The 22,084-nt window shown below is 46.5% G+C and overlaps 1 protein-coding gene across 2 annotated transcripts in view; it reads right to left on the bottom strand.

Annotated features, from left to right (window-relative positions):
* NFATC3 (nuclear factor of activated T cells 3) overlaps window positions 1-22,084 on the bottom strand; it is a 158,359-nt gene that overhangs the window by 66,109 nt on the left and 70,166 nt on the right. The gene's annotated exons all lie outside the window — the stretch shown is intronic.

Consider the following 22,084-nt stretch of genomic DNA (forward strand, 5'->3'; position numbering starts at 1 on the left):
TTATGATTTTGGAATTTCCTCAATTTAATAACTTTTAATTTTCAAAGCAAATAAAATTCTCCACAGTATCAATTGGTATAATCAAAATTAGTCTATTACCACCATAACAGAAAATGCAAAATTAGACAGTTGGAAGCTTAAAGTAAATGTTTGCAAAGTTAGATATTTCAGATAATTGAAGCTATTTCATTATATCAATTTCCTTATAGCAATATCATTTTCCTATGCAAGTTCTAAACACGACACACACTGTTCTTAGCATTTCCTTTTTTAAAAATAGATGTAATATTAAAAAGTGTATTTACATTAACTTATCTAATTCTGCCACATAAGTTAACAAAAAAAAGCAGTCATGTAGCACTTTAAAAGACTAACAAGATGGTTTATTAGGTGATGAGCTTTTGTAGTACATACCCACTTCTTCAGATCATATTCTGAAAGTGAAATGGCATGACCATTATATAACACAGGGATACAATGAAGAAGTAAACAAATCGGCTACGTCACCAGTTACGAGCATTGGAACTCCATAGGATTTAACAATGAAGCTTCTAAGCCACGAGTGGAGAGATTGAAGGTCCAGGTGAAGGAAGCAACTATTTACCAGATTTACCTGGGAAAAAATCCCTACCTTTGGAAGTTGGAATGTATGATATCTGGACAGATGGAACACCTGCTGAGATGAGCTCTGGCAGAGCTCATTTCACACTTCTGGGAGACAGAATGCCTCCAGGTGAATGGAATGGGCTAGACAAAATTCTCAAAGCTGAATTGCTTCCTGACAGAAAAAGGGATCTGCTTGCTTGTTTATATAAACATGGCAGTAGTCTTGCTGGTCATCATCGCTATGCTCTGTCCCTATAATCTGGTCAGGAAACTGCCAGGTTAGTCGCACTAGTAGAAGCTCCTTGATGTTGGTATGAAGCAAGAACTTACTCTGACCTTAGACCTTATGTCTGTAGGTTGCTCAGGTGGGCCCCCTATCCCAGGGCTGATATGGCTGTCACCAGGATCATGGACAGTTGAGGGGTGCTGATGGAGACTCCTTCAGGAGCTGCATGAGGATTTAGCCATTCCCAAAAGGAGTCTAGAACTTGGTCTCGTATCATCACAACGAAGTCCAGAATGTCCCATCCTGGATGATAAGAAGAGGTAAGCTAGGGGGTCTGAGCCTCAGGATGGTATGTTTGAGCAACTTGGGCATCTCCATGTGATGTGGTGGAGTATCCTGTGAGGGTCTGGATGGGATCGGTCATTACTTGAAATCTGGATTGTGGAAGGACTGCTTTCACCTACATTGATTCCAGCGCCATTCTAATGAATTCTATACTTTGGGTGGGGAACCGAGTTGACTTGTCCACTTTGAGGAGGAATTCTAGCTTCTCTAAGGTAGTCTTGACCAGGTGGACTTGAGAGTCTACCTGCTTCCAGAATTGTGCTTTCAGTGGCCAGTCGGTGAGGTACAGGTATACCTGGCTCTTGCGGAGAAAGGCTACAACCACTGACAAGCACTTGGAGAACGCTTGGAGGGGCTGGAGGGAAGACTGTTGATAGGCTGAATAGGATCTTTATCAAACGTAAAAACAAAGTCATGGAGATTTCATAATGAGAAAATCATGTACTTTACCACAATTTGTTTGAAAAGGAGGTCTCAGAAACACCACAGAGATAGCGGCAATCATTGTTATTTGCTGGTTGCCTAATTATGTTTTCTTCTTTAGGGAAGTGCAGACTTAGGAAGTACAGGTATAAGAACAATCTGAGCACTGAAATGTAGAAATATCACATGCAAATAAAAGGTTACTCACCAAGTGCAGTAACTGACAGCATTCAAGATGAATGTCCCTGTGGGTGTCACTGCAGGTCAAGATGCATTCCTGCACCTTTGATAAGAGATTTTGACAGCAGTTCCTCTATAGGCTGTGCAAGTGCAGTGCCTGCCTCACAAGCTGTCAGCGCTTGAACAGTGCGTGCATGACCTGGGCTCCTCAGTTCCTCCTCTACAATGGAATGTGCTCCAGAGTCCAAAGTAGAGGAGAGGACGGTGGGTAATGGAACTCACAGAGAGTCACCAAGGGACACTCTGCAAGGAGTCTGCAACTCTTGACTAGATCCTTGAAAATGTTTAAAATCATCCATGATGGATTGAGGATACATGACAACATCATCTGGCCATAAAAAGGAGGAGATGTTGGCCATAGAAAAACTATCAGTTCTATATTCTTGCTCCTCAAAGGATTCTTCTTGAGGGTCAGGTCTCTTGGAAGGAACGTGTCATACAAGTTGCCTCTCTTTGTGGCAGGTGGTGCTCGACATTCTGGAAAACTGTTGATGAGTCTTCCCAAGTGTCCCAATATGTCCAAGGAGGAGATGCATCAACCATAGGAGGAGGCAACCAAGAGTGCTCATACCAGCAAGGTGTTGTGGCATATATGTTCCAGCTTCACTAACTCTTCCCAGAAAGGAGACTCTATAGGAGTGAGGGGGAGAACCCAGAACTGACACTTGACACATCAAGACCAAGTCAGGTGGCGTGGGAGGTGGTGGAATCTCCCTCTCTGGAGATATTTAAGAACAGGTTAGATAGACATCTGTCAGGGATGGTGTAGACGGAGCTTGGTCCTGCCTTGAGGGCGGAGGGCTGGACTCGATGACCTCTTGAGGTCCCTTCCAGTCCTATTATTCTATGATTCTAAGTCTTCAACAGAGTCCCCTTCCTCAAGATCCTTCTGAAATGGAGTGCCTGGAGAGATCTGAAGTGAAACTGCCAGTATCAAATGAACTTCAGGTGATTTTGATGTTCTTTGTACTGACAGAACATAGCTCAACAGCAGAGAATAAGGTGTGTCTGATACAGCCAGGTATCAGGGAAAACAGAACTCCTGTGGTATCAAGAATGTTATTGGCACCAAACCTGCAGTCTGCACCAAGGTAATCATAGCCAAGAGCACAGAAATCTTGGGGAAGCATGACCACTGACAATACCCTAAGATTGTGCACATCAAGGGAAGTGTGGCTGGAGCCTGAGCAGGCTTTTTAGTACTAAGGAAACAGAAGACAAGTGTTCTTGCTACCTTGATCCCTTAAAAATACTGATTTCCTCTCTGGGACCAAGGCTTTGCCATCTTTTAGCCTAGCTGTGCTTTGGGTACCTCATGTGTATGTGACTGCAAAGTTAATGGCATCAGATAGCTGAAAATATTAACCTCTGCTTTTTAGAGCTGTATTTTATACTGGCTGAGCCACGGTCCTATTGCTTTGAGGGTTTATGAGAAGAAACCTGTTTCTTCCTCAGATATATTTGAGATGTGTACAGTTCAGATATTGTGGAGGCAGCAGATTCGCGTGGAGGTGTCCATTAGCCTAGATGACAAGCTAGCCATAAAAAGCTCTCCACTATGAGGACATTTTCTCTTTTTTCTGGCCTTTCATTTTAGTGCCTGACTAAAGTTGCACTCCATGGCAATATGCAATTCCCCAAGCAATGATGCAGTGAGTGTACCCGTCACTGACAGGGATCACTTCTTGACACGAGTGCCATCAGAAGCCAGGAAACAGGTATAACCTTCCAATGAAGAACTATTACTAACTAGTAGTTATCTGAACAGCACAAGAGAAAATACAAACTTTTTTTTCAAAGAAACAGCTATTACTAACAAAAAGAATATTAACTACACAAAATTAATAGTAATATTTTGACCAATTACAAGGGTAAGTCAAAAAATATCCACAATGTATTTATTAAAATTAAGACAACAGCAATACAGAAGTCATAAGTATCATTTTTCAACATCGTTCCCCTGCTTTTCAACAACTTGGTCCACCATCACACAAGCTTTTGTATGCCCTCAGAAAAAAATGTGAAGGCATACATATATGCACCTCTTCCTTCAAATCATGGTCACTGGCAAAATGACGGCCTCTTGAAGCATCTTTGAGGGTTCTCTCTGACGTTTGCTCTCTGGCTCATAGTGATGGATCCACATTTCATCACCAGTGACAATGCAAGTCAAAAAAAGCATCACCTTCCTCATACCACCAGTTGAGATGTCCAAACCGTTACATCTATGCTGTTCCGTGATTTGTTTGGGAACCCACCTTGCACAAACTTTAATAAAGCAAAGTTTGTGGTGGATGATTTCATAGGCAGAACCGTAACTAATCTGCAGTTGGTTTGCCACTTCGACAGTCACCCTCTTGTTTTCAAGAATCTTGTTTTCAAGTGCAGACTTGTTCAATGTTACTTTCAAAAGTCGATGTGGATCAGTGCCCTGATCATTCGGCAATGACACTTGTTCAGCCATTTTTTAACATGTCAATCCATTCGTACACACTTCACTGCAGTAAAGCACTGTCCCCCGTACTGTGCTGATAGTCTTCAATGAATTTCCGCACCTCTTATACCTTCAGCCCACAAAAATTGAATCGCTGCATGCTGCTCTTCTTTGGTGCATGTGGTAAGCGGAGCAGCCATGTTGACCCCACTAGTGGTGAAAGACATCTGAACGGTCAAGGCTAAATATGTCACTACAATATAGGGAGGTTCCGTGCTTAAGGTTGCGCGCAAATTCACCAGTTGGGCCAATTGCAAAAAGAAAGATATGAACACTTTGCAGATACTTTTTGACTTACCCTCATATTAAAAAGAAATGAGGATAAAGTTGAGTAAATCTCAACAGAACAACTGCCAGAGCTTCATCTCAGGCTGAGGCAGTTGAGGAGGAACTAAAGGTGGTTTACTCACACAGCACCATAACAGATTAATTGACTTGCATGTGCAGGCCATATGAAAGCTGCTATGAGAAGCATAAAATAAAAAGTGCAGGAGATGTGGAGCACCCACAGGGATATTAAACGTTGAAACCTTTCTGGTCCAGCACCCTCAGGACTGAACTGATCCAGAACAAGAGAATTTGCTGGACCAGGGGAAATCAAACATCTGGGCTCTCCCCTCCTGGATGCTGCCCCAGGAGAACCTGGAGGCAAGGTCTGCTGCCCCCAACCTACTTCTGGAACTTAGCTCCTTGCTCCCAGTCCCCAAACAGTGGCAGCAGCAGCTGCTCCCAGGGTTCCCTGACCTGGCCTTGTGTGTGCGGCAGTGGCAGATGATCTCATGTTTCCCCAGTCCCGCGTTGGTAGCACCTGCTGCTCCCGGAGTTCCCCATGAGGGACAGGGACAGAGAGCCCAAGAGCAGCTGCTGCCACAAGGGGCCAGGGCTCTTTACCCCAAGGTCACTGTCCCTGCAGGCTTCCTACGGGACCATGGATATTGCCAGACCAGGGAGTCCCAGACAAGAGAGGTTCAACCTGTACTTGAAGATGAAGGTATAGAAATGCACATTTAACACACCCAAACAACTTTCATTCTGTCCTGCAGTAACACTATGAAAAGCTAATTTGGATCCACAGACTTAAATACCTTAACCACAAGCATATGGTGATTGCGTGGCATTATTATAGGGCAGAATTAAGGCCGTTTTGATTTCTTTTTAAGGCATCCAACCATGTTATGGCATTTAACTATGCAGTTTTAAAGATACAAAGTTATAACAACCCTGTAATTATCCTCCTCCCCCCAAAATCAAGAACATTCAGAAATATGGTTACTCTGAGGTTACTCATTTGTAGTTTTAACCTTAACTCAAATGTTGACATAGTCTGTCTTGGAATTTAAAGCAAGTTAAGGTTGGAAAGTGAAGCACTCAAAAGTCAGGCAGTGAATGCTGAAGCTGCCTTCAATGGCTATAGCTGTGGTACTATCTCCCTTTGGGTACATGCATTATAAAGCAGCTTATTTATATTTCAGTAGTGCTTACAGGCTTCATTGTGCTGGACATAGTACAAATAGTTGAAGACAGTCCACCCCTGATCCCGTACTGTCTATAGGGAACAGAAAACAACCCTGTATTATGCAGTCAATTTACCTGGCATGTGTTGCACTCCAATTCATTAACTACAGTTGTGTACAAGTGTTTGCGAACAGCAGAAAAATGTAATGCAGTGTGTGAAATTCTTTAGGTAAGAGCCCTTGCCTCACTACAAATGCAACACTTTCTGTATCATAAGAAAGAAGGCTGGACTCCTTCCACATGCACTCCGTGCCAAAGATTAATGATCAAAGAATATTAGCTACCTTTTTAATTCCTAGAAACAGAGTGTTGTTCCCATCAGCTGAAAGGTTAGGCACTGTTCGGTGCATTGCCACTATCTCAGTGATACCTGCTTTGTGAACACAAAGGACTTCACTATTCATAGCCATCAATTCAGCACTAATGTTTCATTGCCACCATTTCTGAAGTAAAAATCACATCTCAGTGGAAAAAAGTGCTCCTTATTCTAGTCTAAAAATATCAGTTTTATGCCCTTACAAATTTCACAGCTAGAGAGTAATAATCATCTGCTCACTCTCAATGGGTTCAAATAGTCCAAAACTTGTAACTAAATATTAAATTATATTATTTACCCTTCTCCAAAAAAGCAACCAGAAGGAACACGCAGAAATAAGGACACAGCTAAATTTAATACCAAGAAATTCTGTAGACAAAACTTTATGCAACATACTGGTAAGTGCATTGTAGTCACCATGATGAAGCCCAAGTTATATTAAACTACTGACATTAATACCAATGAGCCTGCCCAAGACTCAGCCACATGTCCTTTACAAAGAGACAGTAAATTAAACTGGTAGCTGAGTGAAAAGGAGATTGAAGTGTAATATTACACAGGGTGGTATTAAAAAAGCCATTTGTCAGCATCTGTTCTAGTCAGCTATAGATCTCTTTATAAGCATATATATTCAAGTAAGTTTTTTTATAAAAAGTGTTCATATACTACCTTCCTCAGTGTAATAACCAATGTGTTCCAAATCATGAACAAGTTACTGCACATTGTCAGTACTGACCTCTAAAAGCCCTCCTTTAGTAACAGTATAATGTGACACACCACCCACCGCTTTGTGGAGGAAACTCAGCCAAGTTGTTTTTGTGTTTCTGTATCGTTTCCATAGCAAAGGTCAATGCATGCGTAAGTTAAACTAAAGCTGAAAGGCTAAAGACAGAAGGTCACTACAGGATAAGCTAAAACAGCTTCACTCCAAACAGTTCTAGCGGTACTACTGAATTACATGTGGATAACTTCTGTATGCACGCAGAAACTGTGATTCACAATTTTCACCAATTTATTACTAACATCAGTATTAAGACACTGCAAATATTTTTTTAAATCTTCCCTTAAAATTTGTGTGGTACTATAATATACATGAAATCCATCTATAAAGAAGTACAAAGATAAGTAAGCTACATTTTACATTCCTCAAGGTACAATTCTGCTATAGACTGAAAGATTTATTTCAACATGAGCAATCCTGTAATACTGAGAGATGTATGTAGTTTGATCAAATTAAAGAGAAGACTGAACGACAAAATGCTTTTTAAAAAAAAATTCAATAAACTTCTTGGTACAATTAAGAAACTTTAAATTTACAGAATATTTGTATTTCATCTAACTTTACATTAATTCTTATGAACGAAATCTGATTGATAAGAAAGGTAAATATTTAATTTCCTAATTTAATTACTGAAATGTTATTTCCTTAAAAGATTTACCTCAAAATTTAAGGTGAGCAACCTATAATAATTCTACATACAGTAAAACCTGTGCTATCTAGCACTTAAGTAGCCAGAAAACTTTAGAAACTGGAAAATTTCCAAGCCGGGGGGGGCGGGGGGAGAGGTTGGCACTTTATGTTGGGCCACTCTCTTCTCTCCCCCCCCCCCCCCCCGCGCCTCCTGGCCTCCTCCCCAGCAGGTCAGACCCTGGTGTCTCCCAGCACCCTAGTGGCCGCCACTGCCCCACCCCCCATGGCTCCCGGCCTCCTCTCCAGCAGATCAGCTCCCCGCAGCTCATCATCCCCGTGGCTTGTGGCCACCATGGTAGTCCGGCGCTCCCTCCCTCCCTCCACACCTCCTGGCCCTCCCCAGCAGGTCGCCGCCGCCATTTCTGCCCCCCAACTTCCACCACCCCTCACCAGGCTACAACCTGCCCCCACACCCTCTGGACATGCCCCCCCCCCCCCCAGCAGGCCACATTCCAGCCCCCGCACCGCTCCCAGCCCCCCACGCCCACCCAAATATCCAGAATTTTCAGATAACCAGCATGACCTAATCCCTGTGCATGCCAGATAACTCAGGTTTTACAGTATATAGAAAACGAGTGCAGCATAACAGGTCAATATTTTCTATTTTTCTGTAACTACAGAAATCTGGTTTCAACTAAACAATCAGTCACTAACAGAGGTTAATAACGCAAAAGTAACGTTACACTTGTGTTGAAACTGAATGTGCCCAGCATTTCATATTTTAAAAATCAAAAAGTACACACATTACAACTAACAAACAAAGGTATACCTCATTTATAAAACTCTAAGGGTATGTCTACACTACCACCCTAGTTCGAACTAGGGTGGTTAATGTAGTCATACGAACTTGCAAATGAAGCCCAGGATTTGAATTTCCCGGGCTTCCTTTGCATGTTGCTGGGCGCTGCCATTTTTAAATGCCGGCTAGTTCGGTCTCCATGCCCGCGGCTACACGCGGGCACGGACTAGGTAGTTTGGATTAGGCTTCCTATTCCGAACTACCTGTACACCTCATTCTTAACGAGCCCTGCCCTGTACAGTCAAGGGTTTCACCCACAGAGCTGCCTGGCTGGGGGAGGGGAACTTCTCCCTTAGCTACAACAGCAGCTCCCTGCTAAGGATAGAGCATTGAGGCTCTCCAAGCTGTGCAAGATTAAGCAGCAGCTGCAGGGCCATGCTACCTTGCAGCTTAGAGGGTACCTTGCAAGCACCATCTAGACCGGGGTCGGCAACATATGGTACATGCCATAAGTGGCACACAACCCAAATTTGAGTGGCACACGCAGTCCACAGCAGGAGCTCCCCTTTTCCCCTCCCCCATGCAGTGGGGAGCCCAAGCTCTCGTGGTGCATCTGAAGCCAGCCCCCTGGGTTCCTAGCAGCAGGTTAGGCTGTGCACACAGTGGCTAAGCGCATGGAGGCACCCCCGAGCCGGCTATGGCTCACACCACAGCCGGCTATGGCTCACACCCGAATTCCAGTGCAGCGCATGCTGCCACCAGCAACTCCCCGCCATTCCCTGCCCTACCACCCTGGGCAGGCCATTTCCCTGCCCACCCGGGACTAGCTCTGGTGCGCAGGGACCTCAGTCTGGCCGCCTCTTCTCCCATCTCTAGATCGCTTGTTACAGCAGCTGCCACCACTGCTGCTGGGAACAGCTGATACTGGGGGGCTGTCCAGTAGTGACGCTAAACCAGGGGCTCAGCTTGAAATGATCTCTGACCCTTGGCATGTGTAACATGGGTAAGGGAGAGAGTTTCCAACTCACTTGGGCCCTCTGGGAAAGCTGCAAAGAGTAGCAGGGTCACAGGCCTCCGGGAGACTGGTCGAGGGTGGGGCCGCAGAAGGGATGGAAGGGGAGGCAGATCCGAGGCAAAGCCCGGTGGAGCAGCTCCTGACCCTCGGTGCCTTAGAGCTGCTACCTCAACCCCGGCTCAGCAGGTGTGCTCCGTATGCTGCCGTTCTCTCTCCTCCCACCCCACCCTCTGCCGTGCTCTGCGAGCCGGGTCTGGCAGGGAAGGTCAGGGCTTTCTTCACCTCCCCCAACATACCCTCCAAGCGAGAAGCTGGAGCTGGTGTTGCAGCCTTGTGTCTGCATGGGCTCCGCACTGCATGGAGGGGGCTAAGCTCCCTCCCCATCCAACTGGGGGAGCAGCAGTGTGTTGTCCGGGGTGGGCTTTCCTCAGTGCAAGGGGGCGCGAAGCTAGGTAAGCCTCCCCCCTCACACCCAGATCTCCACACCCCAATCCCTCTCATTCACTCCCCTCCCTCCAAGACCCCAAACCTCTACCTTGCTCCAACACCCTCTCTTGCACGTCCCCCTGGCCAGGCTCTCACCCCCACTCTGCTCCTGCATTCATAGGTGCTCTTGCACTCTCCCCTTCTGGCCATACATTGCATCCTCCCTTGTGCCTGCTCCCTTCCCCTGGCCAGACACTCTACTCCCAGCCTGGCACCCTCCCTCCCAACCCAGACCTCACAACCTCTCCCCCTTCCGCACTCACCCTCCCTCCCAGATCCTGTGACCCATTCTAATCCCACTCGCTGGCAGCCCTGTCCTGCACACTGAATCGTTCCATTTTTGTCCCCACTCCAGAACAGAAAGGGGTCCATGAAAGCCGTTAACTCTGGAACCCCAGAAAAATAGATCTGGCCTATGGGAAGCCCTAAACCTCAGTCCTCCCTGTCCCGTCTCCTTGCCCTGTAGGGCTGGAGCGCCAGAGGAGTGATGTGTCTCAGTTGAGGGCTACATCAGTGAGGGTTGGTTTTTTTTTTGGAGAAGTGTTTTTGCTTCTCACCTGTGTGGTCCCCAACTGAGTTTTCTGTGCTCAGTGGCCCCTGACCTAAAAAAGGTTCCTGACCCTGTCATAAATAAAGAATAGTAATAGAAATGTAGCCGTGCTAGTCTGGTGTAGCTGAAGCAACATGCAGAACGATGCAGCACTTCAAAGACTAACAAGATGGTTTATTAGATGATGAGCTTTTGTGGGCCAGACCCACTTCATCATCTAACAAACCATCTTGTTAGTCTTTAAATTGCTACATAGTCCTGCATAAATAAAGAAAACATTGAACCCTTTTGTGTTGGACATAAATTAATATTTTACTTTATTTAAAATGAAGTTTGATAAACTAAGAGGAGAAAGCTAAAACACTTAATTATTTAGTAATTTAAATTAAGCTGTTTTCCCTAACTGAAGCACTAGCAATTATGTAATTAACAGTGAGTTTCCATTAGCAACTAGTGGTCTGCAGAAAGGTTTACATTGAACCAGGTGGTCCATAGGCCAAAAAGTTTGAGAACCACTGCATTAGAGGGTGAGAGCTGCTCAGGCTATGGCTCCAGGACTGGGCTGCAGCGGGGGTGGCTGAAGGGAGAGGAAAACCCTGCCCCAAGCTGCATTGGCCCCTGGGTCCCTGGCAGAAAGGCAAGACTAAATGACCCATCCCAGCAGTAGATGTACTCTAGAGACTTGACTTAAACCAGCAGTTTACTCCTGAACCAAGTCTGAACCAAAAACTTTACAACTATTGAATGTATTTAAATACCTTTAACCAGTTCTAACTCTCACCTATTCTTTCAATGAATAAACCTTTAGATTTTAAATTCAAAAGGATTGGCAGCAGCAGCTTTTTGGATAAGATTCTAAATGTATATGGGAATGTGGCTTGTCCATTGGGATCGGAAGAACCTTTTCATTGTGATATGAACACAGAGATCATTGTTGAGATTGGTTTTCATAAACTTCTGTACAGATAGTGTTACTAGTGGTGGCACAAAAGAACTGGAGTGTCTGAGTAGGGAATTGCATCTGTGACTTCTTCTACCCAGTGCAGTGGTTTATCAGTTAGTTGAGTCAACTACTTGCATTCCCCTTCCCCCTGCTGCCTCTGTATCGGGGATGGGAGGAAGGAAGCAGAAGCCAGTGCTGGGGGGAAGCCAGCTTAAAATCTGGTTTCCCCCAAACACCGTCTCTGTGGTGCCTCCTGCCCCTCCCACACCGCACTGCTGAAATACAGGGGGCTCAGAGGAGCAGCTTCTGCCCATGGGGGTTCTGGGCTGGCCACAGGCAGAGGCTGCTATAGGATGCTGGGTAGCCTCTGTCCATGATGGGCCCAGGCTCACCACAAACTGAGGCTGCTGCATGGGATACCGGTGCAGCCTCTGTTTGTGGGGAACTCAGGTCTGATATAGAGGCAACATCATGGAGTGACAGGGGCTCCTCAGGAATGGAGTTGGGAGCGCACTAGCTGCTCGTCCCGCCCCCAGCGACTATCGAATAATCAAGTAACACTAATATTTTGTGCAGTTACACCATAAGTTACTCGATATCTAACATCCCCTGTGGGAAGCATATACATTTCCATTCTAGTGCATCAGGAATGCATCAAAAAAGGAGGCTAATCATGTGTCTCCTTTAGAACAAAATGTCACACTTGTTCAAGCTAGTGGCAAAGAAGCCTCTGATGAGAACACCTCATTTTAGAAAAATTTGTCTGAAGTCAGTCTTTGAAAGTCCATTTGTGGCTGGAAGAGAACTTTCTGCTGATCTGCTAAAATGTTTTGAGCACCTGGTGAGAGCAGAGCTCTCAATCTAATATTTCATCAACCCTGTATATAAATAGCTTCTTGATAGCAAGAAGCATCCCTTCTCCTTTGTCAGTTGACATAGTATGGTGCTGTAGAATTATCTAGAAGGACTTGAATGATGGTTCCTTCACAGACAAACACGAACGCCCTGAATGTTAAACATACAGTTCAGAGTTCTACCACATTTGAGGACCACAGACATTATGTCTAAAGAAGTTCTAGAAATTCCTCCCAGCCCTTTTTGAGACATCCATTCTACTAGTCCTGGTAGTGTATGGTGAAGAAAGAGTTACCTTGTGCAGTAACGGTTGTTCTTAGAGATGTGTCCCCGTGGGTGCTCCACTCTGGGTGCTGGTGCGTCCTCGCGCCAGCGACTGGAGACTTTTTCTAGCTGTTTCTGCCACGGCGCACAGGCGCCCTAGCGCCCTCTAATGTTGTTGGGACTGAAGGGGCGCCTGCACGCGCGCGGCTCCTCCGTTCCTTCTCTACCCGCCAGAGTATCAGGCTCCAAGCAGGGGAAGGAGGGAGGGTAGTGGAACACCCACGGGGACAAATCTCGAAGAACAACCATTACTGCACAAGGTGAGTAACTCTTTCTTCTCCTTCGAGTGGTCCCCGTGGGTGCTCCACTCTGGGTGACTACACAGCAGTTGTCGGCTCGCGGAGGTGGGTTTGGAGCCGTGTGATAGTAACTGTGGATAGCACTGCTTGTCCAACCGCCATAGAAGATGCTATCGAGGTGGAGAGAGCATAGTGTTGCGCAAACGAGTGGTCAGATGACCAGGTTGCAGCGTTGCAAATGTCCTGCAATGGGACGTTACGAAGAAAAGCCGTCGTGGAAGCTACCGCTCTAGTGGAATGAGCTGTGATAGGTCCAGGTAAGTCTTTGTTATATAGGGTATAAGAGGTTTTAATGCAGGATGTAATCCCATTTAGAGATTCTCTGAGATGAGACTGCTTGTCCCTTAGATCTTTCAGCATAGGAGATGAAAAGTCTAGGCGAGGCTCGCCAGGGTCTCGTGTGATGTATGTAAAATGCCAATGCTCACCGGACATCGAGAGTGTGCCACACGGTCTGGATCGGCTCCGTGTGTGGTTTCGGAAAGAAGGCAGGTAAGTGTATAGGTTCATTCACATGGAAGGGGGAGGGTACTTTAGGTAGGAACTTAGGGTGGGGTCGGAGTATCACCCTGTCCTGTAAAAATACGGTGTATGGAGGGTCAGCCATTAAAGCTGCAAGCTCACTTACCCTCCTACTGGAGGTAATGGCGATGAGAAAAGCCACTTTCATGGACAAGTGAGACAAAGAGCAGGTCGCTATTGGTTCAAACGGGGGTTTTGTGAGGCTCTTAAGGACATGGTTCAGGTCCCAAATGGGGACTGGTGGCCGGACTGGAGGGAAGGTGTTCTGCAGGCCTTTGAAGAAACGCTTGGTCAGTGGGTCAGCGAGAAAGGATGTGCCTTGTTGAGAACGGTGAAAGGCCGCTATGGCTGCAGCATGGACCTTGATAGTACTGAGTGCTAGGCTGGAGTGTTTCAGAGAGAGTAAGTAGCCCAATAAGGTAAGTACAGGAGCAAGATGTGGTGGGCTTGCATGGGTTTGAGCGTACCATTGGGAGAAACGTGTCCACTTGTATCGGTAGGTTTTCCTGGTGGAACGTCTCCTACTATTAATTAGTAGGAGTCTCACTTGTTCTGAACAGGCAGTTTCGGCATCTTGGAGCCATGAAGGAGCCAAGCGTGGAGCTTCAGCTTGGGGATGTCCGGGTGAAGGGTTCGACCGTGGTTTTGTGAGAGGAGGTTGTGATGTGGAGGGAAGGGATACGGGTCCATTACCATCATCTTGAGGAGGTAAGGGTACCATGTTCGTCTGGGCCACGCAGGTGCCACTAGAATAACCCATACCTGGTTCGATCTGATCTTGTCCAGGACTCTGTGCAGGAGTGGGAGAGGGGGAAAGGCGTACAGGAGGGAGGCGTCCCATGTGATGGAAAAGGCATCTCCGAGGGAACTTCTCCCCAGGGCTCCCCTGGAGCAGTAGAGGTGGCACTTTCGATTGCTCTTTGTGGCGAAGAGGTCCACTTCTGGTTGGCCCCAGTGATGAAAGATCGGAGTGAGGGCGTATCTGTCGATCTCCCACTCGTGCTAGTCCATGAACATGCGACTTAGGGCGTCTGCTGTGACGTTGAGTATTCCGGGAAGATGCACAGCGGAAGGAGTGACCCTGTGTGAGAGGCACCAGGTCCAGAATTTGGTGGCTTCCGAGCATAGGGAAGGGGAACGGGCGCCACCCTACCGGTTGATGTAGTACATGCAGGTGGTATGATGGTCTTGTGGGCTATATGCTGCATAAAGTATTGGCATGCATATCTGACTGCCTGTAGTTCGAGGAGGTTGATGTGGAGTGTTTGCTCCAGAAAAGACCATTTGCCTTGGGCTGTGATGCTTCCCAAATGGGCTCCCCATCCCATGAGTGAGGCGTCTGTTATAAGCGTGAGAGTGGAAGTTGGACGTTGAAAGGGAACGCCGTGTAGCATATTTTGAGGAATTGTCCACCAGAGCAGGGAATTGATAATGCGTGGTGGGATAGTGACGTACTTGGAGATTTGGTCCCTGAAGGGTCTGTACACCGTAGCGAGCCAGGACTGAAGAGGTCTCATGTGGAGTCTGGCCAAACTGACAACGTAAGTCGTAGAGGCCATGTGTCCGAGGATTTTGAGGCAGTGGCGGACCGTGACAGTAGGTACCGCTTGTGTTGCTCGGACAAGGTCGCAGATTATCGCAAACCTGTGTTCGGGAAGAGTGGCCCTTGCTGCGATTGTATCGAGAGCGCCTATGAACTTCAGTCTCTGTGTTGGGCGTAGAGTGGATTTTGCATAATTTACGTGAAACCCGAGACTGAGTAAAAGGGCTACTGTGGTATCTGTCATGGCCTTCGTTTCGCCGAAAGATGCAGCTTTTATGAGGCAATCGCCCAGGTATGGGAATATTATGATGCCTTGGTGTCGCAGAAAGGCCATGGAAAATACCCTGGGGGCTGTGGAGAGACCAAACGGGAGCACCCTGTATTGGTAGTGTTGGGTACCCACTGTAAATCGGAGGAAGCGTCTGTGAGCAGGATGAATTGTAATATGGAAATATGCGTCCTTAAGGTCGAGAGCCAAAAGCCAATCGTGTTGGTCGAGTGCAGGAATGATAGTTGAGAGGGTAACCAGCTTGAAACGGTGGTAAACAATGTATTTGTTGAGGCGCCTGAGGTCTAAGATGGGGCGCCAACCTCCTGTCTTCTTCTGGGTTAGGAAGTACGTTGAGTAGAATCCCCGGCCTCGGAATTGTGATGGTACGTGTTCTACCGCGCCCAGTTGAATGAGGTGTGAAACCTCTTACAGGAGTACGGCTTCGTGAGAGGGGTCCCTGAAAAGGGATGGGGTAGGAGGGTGGTTGGGCGGGGTAGAGGTAAAGGGGATGACATAGCCAGATTGGGTTTTGAACTTAGTCCACTTGTCCGAGGTAATGAGGGACCATTGGTGGAAAAACGCTCGGAGGGGGTGGTGGAACTGAAGGGTAGCAGTTGGGAGGGTCGGCAGATTGGCTTCCTGACTCTCGACCAGGCCTTCAAACCTGCTGCTTGCCGGATGGGGGATGGGTGTGGCATGTTGTCGTTGTTGTGGTCTACGACGCTGGGATCTCTGTTTGTGGAAATCATATTTGGGTTGTTGGCGGAACAGTTCTCTCAGTCGTTGGTAAGGCTGGTATCTGGATCTCCTAAATGGAGGAGTATACATTCCTAGGGTCCTCAGGGTTGTACGGGAGTCCTTCATAGAATGCAACACCTCATCAGTCTTAGTTGCGAATAGGTTGGTCCGATCGAAGGGTAGATCTTCGACCTTTTGTTGGAGGTCCCTAGGTATGCCGGAGGCTTGTAGCCATGACATTCGGCGGAGCACTATCGCCAAGGCCGTGATTCGAGCCGCGGTGTCTGCCACGTCCATAGCGGACTGCAAAGCTGTGCGGGAAATGGTGAGGCCTTCCTGCATAATACTAAGCAGGGTTGGCCGTTTATGCTCCGGGAGGCGTAGGAGGAGGTCCTGGAGCTTTGAGTAATTGGCATGATCATAGTCTGCAAGCATAGCAGTGTAATTGGACGCCCTAAGGAGCAATGTGGACGAAGAATAAACCTTTCGGCCCATAATGTCAACCTTTTTGTGGTCTCTGTCCTGTGGGGTTGTTCTTAGGTTAGGTTGTTTACTCTTGTGACGTACAGAATCCACTACTAGGGAGTTAGGGGGTGGGTGGGTGAAAAGAAAGTCCACATCCTTTGGAGCGATGAAGTATTTGCGGTCTGCTCTCTTATTTGTTGGAGTGACGGACACTGGGGTCTGCCAAATATTGTCAGCCGAGTCCATAATGGTCTCATCCATAGGGATGGCAATTCTGGACGCAGTTGGAGGTTGAAGCGTGCGAAGGAGTCGATATTGTTTGACCTGCACCTCTTGAAGATCTTTTTCCTGGGCTATAGCAACTCTTTTAAACAACTCTCGAAATTTTTTATATCGTCTCCCGACGGTGGGGCCTCGGTGATGACCGCTTCGTCTGGGGAGGAGGAGGAGGAGGAGGAGGAGTTGTGTAGCGGAGATCTGGTCTTGCCCTCAGAGGGAGTCATGACTGCCTGAAGGAGCTGGAGAATTCGGCTCTGTGGCCGATGTGGTGGCAGGAGGTGAGGCAGGAGGTGGCCTGGAAGTGGTAGAAGAGGGTCGATGGTGAGTCCTCTTTGGATGAGAGTCCCACGGTTGCCATTGGGTGGCATATGGTGGGGGTGGGTAGGCATACTGGTGTGGATACCATGGATGCGGAGGGGGAGGGTATGCATGTTGAACCGCAGGCATTTGCCAAGATGGAGGTCTGAGAGCCAGGCTAGAATGTTGCGACGAGAACCTGCTTCTGGGTTTGGTGCCGATGTCACTAGTTGAATGAGAAGCGGCCGAAGAGCAGTGCGATCTCGCTGAGTGGATAGAGAAACCCGGGGACGGCGGTGCCAAAGAGGTGTGGCTCCACACCGGGGATCGGTACCAGCTCCAGCTTTGGGACGGTGCCGAGCGGTGTGGTCTCGGTGGTAACGGAGTTGTTATTGGAGAAGATGTGGGTGCCGATGTGCATCCCAGCACCGAAGTGCTAGGAGGTGGATTATCGGTACAGGCCTTTTTTGGTGCCGAGCCCGGTGCTGTTTGGTATTGCTTCGGTGCCAAGCGCTCTCTAGACGGCGCCGTCGGTGCCGAGGACGGCTTAGGTGCTGTAGCGGTCAGTGCCGCTGATTTTTGTTTTGGCTCAGAACGAGCTCTCTTGTGCGGTGCCTGCGTCTTAGATCGCGGCGCACCAGAGGTTCCTGGTGTGTCCTCAGTGACTGAGGGTGCCAAGGATATAGTTGGAGTCAGAGAGAGTCCAGTTTTCGACCCCGCAGAAGAAGAGTGGGTAGGGGGTTGGTCTTTTTCCATACCCTTATTCGGCTGAGGCAGTCTAGGGAAGGAAGGCGAGTCCTCTGAGGAGGGACGGAGCGACTTCTCATATAGGAGAGTCGTCAGTCTATTGGCTCTGTCGCGGTGCGCCCTCGCTGTCAGTTTAGAGCAATGCAGGCACTTTTGCATCTGGTGCGCCTCCTCAAGACACTTAATACAGGCGGAATGTCCGTCGGACGCCGGCATGGCATCCCGACATGTCTCGCAACGTTTGAAGCCCGGCGAGCCGGGCATGAAGGGTTGGGGAACAAGCGGCAAGCTGCAACAAGAGAATTTTTTTTTTTAAACTGGGGGGGGGGGGTCGAAAACGTGGTTGATGAGGTAACTAGGGGGTAAAACGAAGAATTTAACTGTTTTCTTCCCACAGAAATAGGGCAAAGAGAGGGCTCCATCCGCTGCCGAGGACGGTAGAGAAGGAACTGAGGAGCCGCGCGCGCGCAGGCGCCCCTTCAGTCCCAACGACACTAGAGGGTGCTACAGCGCCTGCGCGCCGTGGCAGAAACAGCTAGAAAAAGTCTCCAGTCGCCGGCACGAGGACGCACCAGCACCCAGAGTGGAGCACCCACGGGGACCACTCGAAGGAGAAGCAAACGAGATATTTTGAATTGTTTGTGGTCCTTTTATTTGATAAACTGATTTTAAAACAGCTTTGAAAGAGGCAGAAGGTGAAACTTTGCACATGATGTGCTGGAAGTCCAGAAAGCCATGATGCAGGCCTTCACCAAAGTCCTTGGTTGAATGATTGATGTGAATGGTTGACATGATATTTACCAATTACAGTTAACTGGTAGTCTGGCCTGCCATGGTGCGGGGCCACTCTGGTTTGGTTGATTTCATTTAAGTGTTTAACCAGATAAACATGTTTAGCTGATTAACGGATTACATGGGATTTGACATTCCTAGGTTGTATGTGTAGATTTGGGATCAGGTGTACTTACAAAAACCTGTCCTGTGGAAGATAATTATTGATTCAGTCAGCAAAGAGTTTGTGTCAGTGAACTCTACTAATTAAGTAGAAAAGAATAAATTTGTCCTAATTAACCCCAGGCTTCCTATTGGATGACTTCCTCACCTCATGAGAAATGGATAGCCTACATACCTATCTTAATGAAATCAACAATACTAAAGGTGGAAAAAACATGCAAAATTCAGAGTCATGTGTTATACCCAGGCACATCATTTTTACATCTGAACGCATGGATGACACTAAATTCTATCACCAAAAGCTACTGAATGAAATCCAGAACAGATTTTGGTACTTGGAAGAAAAAAACCAAACTGATCTATATGGCAAAAAGAAAGGGGTTCTCCATCTGGATTACATAACACTGCCTGCATCCTTTGAAGGCCCCATTTCTTGCTATTAGGGATAAGCAGGTAGTCCCAAGAGTATTCAAGCCTATCAAACCACAATATCTGTACATCCTCCTCCTAGTCAGTGTCATATTTCCCTCCACACAGTTGTTAGCTTCCTCAAGGGCCTAATTCAAATGTTTCCACTATCATAAAACCTCCTTCTTTGAACCTTAACATAGTTAATTATATGGTTTAAATGGGACTGCTTTCAGGGACCCTAGCAACTTGCTTATTATACCACGGATCTAATAAAATGCTGCCTTTTTAGTTGCTATAACATTTGCTCAAAGAACAGGGGGAAAAAGTCAGGCCCTCCTGGCTGGTGTTTCATAAAGACAAAGTGACTATAAAGCTTTACCCCAGTTCTTTCCAAACGTTTTACAATTTTCACCTAAATACTCCAATTCACCTACCAGTTTCCTTCATCAAACTAAGTGGGAAGCTAAACTGCAGATCCTTGACCTGTGTGTAGCTCTTTCATTTTTCCTTGGCAGAACAAGGTATTTCAAGAGTTCCCCAAGGAATTTGTACTTTTTGCAGAGTGTTATAGTTCAACAAATATCCACCCAAAGACTGCCTAAATAATGGGTATCTGTATCAGATCATGCTATGGAGACCGCTAGATCCATCCTGGCAGATTAAAGCTTGGGTATCTTTGGCATGTACTCTACTAAGCACCCCTATACTTCAAATATGTTAAAGGCAGCTAAAGTAACTTCAGTTTTGTAATATGCTGCCCATGGATTCCATGACTCCTTTCTACTCTACTGATTGTATATTAAGAAAGGAAATGAGGAACAATTTGGCCTGCTGTCTTCTTTAGACCCCAGGGGAACTGAGGGGTGTAGGAGCATGAAAGGACATATAAACTGCATGTACAGACAACATATTTCTAAGAATCACGGTTAGAATCATAGGGCTGGAAGAGATCTCAGGAAGTCATTGAATCCAATCCCCTGACCAAAACAGGACCAATCCCAACTAAATCATCCCAGTCAGGGCTTTGTCAAGCCAAGACACAAAAACTGTGAGATAAGTAACTGTTCTTTCAGTAAAGGTAATAGTTACTGCTGGCTGGCCATTTCCTAGGAGCTAGAGAGAGGGGAAAAATAGATCGTATGAGGGGTCTTTCCTATTGGAAGTTTTGAAAATGCAATATACAATCCCACAATACTCAAGAAAATAAAGTGACTGGGATGAGGAAGTCTGCACTACTACCACCTTGACTACATTAGAAAACACTGGCACGTTAAATGAGAGAAAACAAATGCAAAAAAAGTAACAAATAGAGCAGATGAACAGAATTTCTTGTTTTAACCTCTCAATGAAAGCAAAAGACACAAAACAAGTATTTTCTTCACACAAAACAATTAACCTGTGGCTCTTATTACTGCAGTACATCACTTAATTTGAGATAGTAACAGGATTTTTTAAAAAATGAAACATTTATATGGGTAATAAACATCCAAAACAGTAAATATTAAAAAAGATAAAAGATCAAGGATTTGGAACAAATCCTCAAACTATGGAGGAGTAAACCTTCAAACTAAGCCATTAATTAACGATTAACCATACGGAGTTCATAAATTCATGGATTCCTGGGCTACCAGGGACCATAGCGATACTCTTGTCCCACTTCCTGTATATCATAGGCTATGGAACTTCCCAAAATAATTCTTAGAGAGCATCTCTTTTAGAAAAGCATACAATCTTCATTTAAAATTTGCCAGTGACAGAGAATCCATCATGACCCTTGATAAATTGTTCCACTGGTTAATTATCTTCACTGTTAAAAATGCACACCTTTCCAGTAGAGATGTAAGCAACTATTCTAGTAGTTGTCTACATGCTTCCGCCACTCCTTGCTGCCTCTCTATCAGCAGTAACAATGGGGGCAGAGGGGAAGCAAGAGTTGGTGCGGGGGGGGGGGGAGAAGAGTCAGCTTAAAAGCTGGTTCCCCACCAGCACGGTCTCCACAGTGCGCACGGGGGAGAGGGGACAGGGAAAGGAAGAGAAGGGGGGAGGTCAGGGGAGGCAGAGCTGCAGCAGGGGACCTAACGTGATTATCCACAATTTAACATCCCTACAACCTACCATGCCCAAGAAAAAAAGCTCTCTCTTAGGAGAGATTATGCTGCACCTGCCTACTCCAAACTTCTCTCCTCCCTACCCTCTCCCCTAGTGACGCAACTGGTACCGAGTAGCATAATAGACCAGATATTCGTCCACGTGGACCACTGGTCTGAACCAGTATTGCACTTTCCGTGTTTTTAGCTAAGTAATCTCAAGGGGGGGGAGGGGGGAAGAGGGGAGAAAAGGCTCAGAAACCCCAACCATCTTTATCAGGTTTCGATGTTGAAGCCTAATGTGAACAATTAAAATATCATCTATTTTATTACTGACCATTTGTAAGAAAATCATGATATTATTGTTATAAGTACTTGATATAGGGGACCAAGTGCAACTGGGCACCTATTTAAGGCTAATGGACAGCGACAAATGAACACAATCCCCCATCTGACAAAAATGAGAGAGAGAAGGGGGCGGTGACAAGATTCTTCCCTTGACCCAGTAATGTCTCCTGTATATGAGAAACAAAAACCAACTTCCATAGCATCTTCCTCCATGATAAGAGGTTCAACAAGGGCAAGGACAGAATCCCGAACTTAATATGGAAGAATCCCATGCACTGCTACAGGCTAGGGACCGGATAGCTAAGCAGCAGTTCTGCAGAAAAGGACTACAGTAGACAAGAAGCTGGATAAGAGTCAACAATTTCCCCTTGTAAGAAGGCTAATAGCATACTGGGCTGCATTAGTAGGAGCACTGTCAACTGATCAAGGGAAGTGATTATCCCCTCTTTGGCAAAGTGCAAGGCCACATCTGGAGTATTGTGTCAAGTTTAGGCCTCCACTACTGAAAGGATGAGGTCAAATTAAAGAGCGTCTAGAAGAGGACAACAACAACTACTAGGGACTGAGGCACATCC

Source organism: Pelodiscus sinensis, chromosome 12 (assembly GCF_052426305.1).
Source record: "Pelodiscus sinensis isolate ZL-2025 chromosome 12, ASM5242630v1, whole genome shotgun sequence".
Taxonomy (NCBI): Eukaryota; Metazoa; Chordata; order Testudines; family Trionychidae; genus Pelodiscus; species Pelodiscus sinensis.